Here is a 6,645-nt window from a genome sequence, read left to right as displayed (position 1 = left end):
CAGCACGTTGTTTTGTTGCCAGCAGTTGCATCCATTTCTCCAGCCGCTCTGCAAGCTGTTTAAGAGCAGCTTCGCCAGAACTCCTTTCCTTGCACGGGGCACATTGCTACGCGCTGTAGCGGCTTCTGCAGTAGGCTGAACCGGCTTCCTCCTTCCCCTGCCCAGGCCACATTGCTAACTGGATGTGTGACAAGTAGATGAAAAAAAGGGGACACGCCGAATCTGTAGGTGAGCCACAGCTGAGCCGCGCCTGATTGAACCGTGCTTAGTGAGGGAAGAAATACTGGTAACCAAGCAATTGGCTGGTCTGGAACAGGCACACGCTCCAAACGGGCACTGCACTAGTTCTATCTCATGACGAAAAAGTAGAGACGACTTTAGACGAAAATGAAGAGAGATTTTGACTTTTTTTTTAATTTTATGCAAAACATTTTAATCATCTTTTTCGTCAACCATAATGCATGCTAATATAGTCTTAGTGAGCGTTATTGGACATTGGTGCAGTCTCGTCATCATCTCGTCTTTGTCATTGGAAAAAAAGTCATTGACGAACATATTTAGTCTCGACTCACGAAATGTTTGCAGTTAAGTGACAGGCTAAACCATTGGATGAATTGCCATGGCATGTTGTACTCACATTCATGTCCCTGTCAGGATGAAATTTAATCACTTAGTAATAACCGGAATTATTATTATTAACACCATCATCAGGTTGAAATATAGCAAATGGTAATACTAAACTAAGATGGTTAACAAGGTAAACATACCTGCTAAATACTAGCATATTAAGATTCATTGTGAGCAATTCAGCATGCTAATGTTAGCATTTAGTTCAAAACATTGATGGACTAAAGTAGCTTAACAGAGCCACCAGCATGGTTGTAGACTGTTAGTAATACCACCACTGAAACTGTTGGCAGCTTTCTATTAATTCACACTTCAGTGTAACTTCCTTGGCCACAGTGCTGCATGTAGGGAAAAGTTTAATATGTTTTAATAAATCGCAGTGGTCTGTCTTTGAGGACAGAGATAGAGTGCAGTGTGTTGCAATGATTAGATGTTCAGGCATTATATAGTCAATATAGTCATGGGTATATACAATCTTGCACTAACCCTTGTCTGTTTCTCTGTTCTCTTTTTTCAGGTCTTAAGACTCATCTCCCTGGGCCATCTTTTGTCTTTCCAGTCCATCTACCAGTCGCCAAAATGCATCTTCATGCTGAGTTGTAATAAATCACAGCACACCACATAGAGGTAAGGACTCAGAAACTTTTCCTCTGCTATTGTTTCCCTATATGGATTTAAAATTGTGAAAATTTAGGAATGCAAAATTGACTATGCTGGGAACTTGGACAAGGAGACTTCTTTTAAATGACATCCAATATATTTATTGCCAGTTTAATACAATTTTAACTAACCCATTTGGGATGTTAGGTAGGATAGAATATTACAAAATGTTTTGAATTATCATTAAAATATACACATAATATATTTCCCCACACTAACTACAACTATACACATATACAGTATACACACATATACACATACAGTATACACACATATATACACATACAGTATACACACATATATACATATATATATATATATATATATATATATATATATATATATTTGTGGAATTTAGTAGTGCATGTGTGTATACATACATGGTATTACATTTAAGCAATTAAACTTGTGTGAGTAAAGAATTCCACATATGCATGCATCTGTGTATGTGTGGGAGTGAGTGGATAAAAATGTATGCGTGTGCCCACCTACCTAATGTGCCATAATATTATGAGGTTGAGTGTACTTATCCACATGCTTGAATGCAAATATGAATGTAAATGTATTCCCTCTGTGTGTGTCTCTCTGTGGCTCTGTGTGTAACTCAGAAGAGAGCAGCGCTGTGGTCCAAAAAGCTCTGCCTCTATTACAGACATATTAGCAGGGCTGTCAGAGGCCAGAGGCCTGACAGGTTTGCAGGCAGGCAGCTACGCTGATCAGAAACTGTGCTATTGATAGTGGATGTACGGATGGATGTAAATCACCAATGTACATCTCTCACAAATCATCAATTGTTACACTTGCCTGTTGTCTAAACTGTTATGTAGTCTCATTGAAGGTCATGCAGACTCGCTGTAGAAATGAGACTTCAGTACTACTTATGGCACTAATACTCCATTAAGTGTTTCTTCTGTTTGCTAGATATAAGGAAGCAAACATGCACTTTGAAAATGTTATCTTACCAGTCATTTAGTTTGATCCGTAGGATTTGTCAATAGAAATTATAACTTTGAAGACAATGTATTCTGCTGTCGTATCTAGACACCTCTATGTACTGTATAATGTGATTTTCAAAGTCTGACATTTGGTTCTTCAGCTGTCGTCTGTTATCAGCCGTTTATGAGTAAATTAAAGCAATTTGAAGTTAGAAGTGTTTGACCAGGTCAGGACAAATTCAAACCTTTATAAACCAGCTGGGTTGGACAGATATTAGACAGTGGATATTTTGTCAGCGAGCCTATCAGAGCACAGCACAGCTTAACCCCGTAGACCAGTGGGAACAAAGGTCCAAAACAACAAAATATTCTCTCTACTGACACCAGCATGAGCTATCAATCAATGGGAGGGGTTTTAAAGAGAAAATGCAGACCTGCAATAATCCATTGTACATTTATTCCTCGACATATAAATCGAGTGGACATCGTCTCCTCCAACTTTACTTTCATTCAGATAAACACAGTAGGATGTATTGATATTACATAACACAGAAAACTTCAACCTCAGATGATCTGTTACCACTTCAGCTTCTACTGCTTTTGATTTATTTCAGGAGCACTGAAAGTTGGGAGCTTTTTTATTTGGATTTCTTTCTATAGGAAGTGTCATCAATTTGGGACTACTGGCAGCTACCCAAAAAGGAGTCATAAAGACAAGTCAGGAAATCAGTTAAAGGTGTAACACTTTTTCAAACATTTTCTGGCAGTATTGGTGAGCAATTTTTTTATTGTTTTATATCCACCTTTTTAATGGCTATGTGCACTGCATTTGCGCTCGTTGAAGTCCTTTTTTCTTAGCAACTTGGTCACCAAAACACACATCTGCCGAATGTGGTTATTAAGGTGTTTCCAATTATAGTTATGCACATAAAGTTATAAATAAACTGCTGCCACCAGTTCAAAAGTACTCTTAATAAAAGAAAATTATTCCACGACTATTTCTTATATGACCTTATACTTTAACAAAGTTTTCCTTTACATTTTTCCCAGTTTTACACAGTCAACTAGCTATACTTCTGTACCATGAATAACAGCTGTTTATTCTCTAGAAGAGTCAACCATTTTCTTGTTAATATACTTTTATTGAATGCATCACTCTCAGAGTGGTCCTTTGGGTCATAACTGTATTAACCGTTTAACATGAAAGCCAGTAAGGAACCACAGTATGTGTGTATATATGTATATATTTCAGTTAAAGTTTCTTCCAATGCTAATTTTAATCTGTCACACTGTACAATAAAGACTATCTGTCCCAAAGTGAGGGTGTGTGGCTATTTGTAGATGTGCTGAGGTCAAGCTGTCTGTATGCTGAACAACAGCAGTCAGAAGAGGTCCAATTATGTGTAATTCCAACAAAGACTTTCTCCAGCCAACCTTGCGTATTAATTGACTTAAACACCATTTTACAAGTGGCTTCAGCGGTTTCAGAACAATTTGTTCCGCTATCCTGTTTTCCTCTTGCTTGCAGCCTTCCCTTCCTTGTTTTATTTTCTGCCAGCACCCAGGCGAAACATTTGACATGAGCAATTTATTAGAGTGAACTAAATGGCAAAAATTTCCATGATATTTTATGTTTTATGATGTTTGTTTTAACATAGCAGGGAAACCAAAATAGCAACTCATCTAACACTGTTGAATTCAACTTCAGATGTGGCCTTTCTGAAATTCAAGTTAACTTTATCAAGAGATTACAACGAGATATTGAGTCAAACGGACTTCTTATCTGCCTAATAATTTCTAAGATTATCCAAATTTTCTCCTTTGAACTATCTGGTATCTGTCACAATAACAAGTTAATTTATATATTGTTATCCTCTTGTAAAATCTTTATAAATTACACATCTGAATAAAATAAAGTATGCAGCGTGCTATCTGAGAAGCTTTATTTTATCTAAGATTAGTTATCTCGGAAATTGAAGGGCATTGATGTGAGAGAATCTGGTATTTGAAGTCTACATATCCAGATCTAAAGATGCACAAGTTTGCAAAGCCTAGAAAGACTGGAATAGGTCACACTGATTTGTGTGAGTGTGTCTGTGTGTTTTCTGTGATTTTAAGTGCAGTATATGTGTGGTCATTGGTAAATGTACACTATTCACTATTTGTTTGTTGCTTCTCAATTTGCTTGTGTGTTGGACGGAAACATCCTTCCTTCCTACATGCATACACATACATACAGTACATAAACACAGAAGCATTATATGTTTATTGCACTTTATTTTCTTAAATCAAGGATAGAAAAGTAAAGTACTCAATGTATCAATGAATGTACTAAGTTGACATATTGCCTGTGAGAAAGAATGCATTTCCACTTGTTTGGAGTCATTGCTATCCAATAAGGGATAATGCACATGTGCCTCTCATTAACAAGGTGGACTATGTCAAGAGAAAATAGATTTTCAACAAATAGGATGTATTTTTTTTAAATCTGCAAACCTGTCCATACACCCAAACATAAGCACATAAAAAAATAGATTTTCAACAAATAGGATGTATTTTTTTTTAAACCTGCAAACCTGTCCAGACACCCAAACATAAGCGGAGCGATTTACTATGCACAGTCCTATACATCAAAATTGCAACTGAACACATTTGCAGCTTAGGTCTGTTCATTCACTGTAACGTCCTCTAAAGTTGGAAAAGCCTTTCAGTTGTGAGAGGAGAATGTAACTTCACAGTCTTCAAACACAAGAAGTAAACTTAGAGTTTGGGGCTTTTTGACTAGTTGTAGGCGGCAGTGCATTGAGAAAGCAGTGAACAAGGCATTTGATATTTTTTCTGCAAGTCTGCCTAGTCAGCCGGTGCATTTTAGTAAAATGCCAAATATGATGCCTTTTTCCATTTACAAAACTGTAATTTTGTTTGTGAAAACATGCCAGATTCAATTTTGTTTGAAGTATGCAGCTGGTCTTACAATGTTGTCTATTCATGTGACTCTTACACCATCACTGTGTGACGTCACATTACTCACACAGGTCAAATCTTAAGAACACTGCACCAATCAGGAGAACTGGTGAAGTTGTATTCGTGTACATCCTAAAAACTGCAAGGTAGACTGCAAGAAGTTTAATAATATGTGCCTTATTTTAGATGTACCATGTTTGTGGGGCCATGGTTTAGTATGTTTTCATCAAAGTGGGGGAAATATAACATCCAATAGCATTAAGTGCTTATTGAAGTTAGTTATTAGGTTTTCTACAGACATGACAGCACCTGTCTGGGTTTCAAAATGTCAACAGAGTTGCTGTTAATTCCCTCCCTTTCCAGTGTTAGCCATTACCCACAATGAGGAGAATCTTCCAGCTTTGAACACACTGCAATGCATCAATAGATGATATTGCTCATTTATCATTGTTACCCTGTTACTTTGAGGACAAAATATACAAAAGTCATGTCTTTCAGCATAGCTAAAGTCATATTATGATGCATTTAGGGGTGCTGTATATTATTATTATTGATCTAAAAGCAATTTTTAACCAATGTAAATGTCAGAATAAGTAAAGATTAATGAGCGCTCCACAAAAAACCTTGTAAAACTGATTTTACACAGCATAATCATGATTTAATTATGGTGTTTTCCCCACCATAATTAAATACCATGTTTGCCAGTGAATAATTTATTTGTGCAGGAAGATGTGCATCTCTAGTTATTGTTTTTGCCATTTCAAGGACGTTGCTTATCTCACCTTGTTATTCACAACGCTCCAAATCCATTTTAGTTATCTAAATTTGTGTTCTAGGACTAGGCAACTGGAGTTATTTTAATCTGCAAATCATAAAGCACAGTAAACACAGCAAACTGATTGTTGTGTCTCAATGCATCTTCTCTGTGCTGTCTCAAGCAATGTTCAATGGTTGAATCTCAATGAAATGTATTCACAAGTAGGTTTGTGGGAATGCATGCAGAAAGGTATTTGGAACTGTGGGTATGTATATCTATGCTAAATACAAAAATGACTGGCTATTATACTAAAAAAGGTGTATCAATTTCTATCAACACCATGCTGTTGTTCTGATAATCAAAAGCAAAAACTTTTCATTTTGACAGCATACAAAAAATAGCTCAGAGCTGTCAAACCATTTTCCTCTCCTGTTAGAGTATTTGTGTCTACCATAAATATGTGTTTATCACTTCTTATAAAAAATATTGGGCTCCAGTGTCATTAAGGCATCAGGCAGACATGCTGGTTGCGTGTTCATCATTAGCAATGTAACAATATAAAGTGCTTTGTTATTAGGAATTTATAAGAACAGCTGTCACTATTTTCAATTACAAACCCAACTGTCAAAAATCATGTCTATTTTTTTTCTTTGTTGCCATAAGATTTATTTATTTTGATTAGGACAATGCACATTAATCAAC

The 6,645-nt window shown here is 36.4% G+C and overlaps 1 protein-coding gene across 3 annotated transcripts in view; it reads left to right on the top strand.

Moving 5' to 3' along the window:
* Nucleotides 1-6,645, top strand: part of zgc:172282 (leucine-rich repeat and fibronectin type III domain-containing protein 1-like protein) — a 170,793-nt gene that overhangs the window by 66,508 nt on the left and 97,640 nt on the right. For all 3 annotated transcript variants that reach the window (XM_032509784.1, XM_032509785.1, XM_032509780.1), the window contains exon 2: nt 1,145-1,254. The gene's annotated coding sequence lies outside the window, so the exon portion shown is untranslated. The remainder of the gene's footprint in view (nt 1-1,144; nt 1,255-6,645) is intronic.

Source organism: Etheostoma spectabile, chromosome 3 (assembly GCF_008692095.1).
Source record: "Etheostoma spectabile isolate EspeVRDwgs_2016 chromosome 3, UIUC_Espe_1.0, whole genome shotgun sequence".
NCBI classification, from domain to species: domain Eukaryota; kingdom Metazoa; phylum Chordata; class Actinopteri; order Perciformes; family Percidae; genus Etheostoma; species Etheostoma spectabile.
This window is presented reverse-complemented; position numbering and strand designations above follow the sequence as displayed.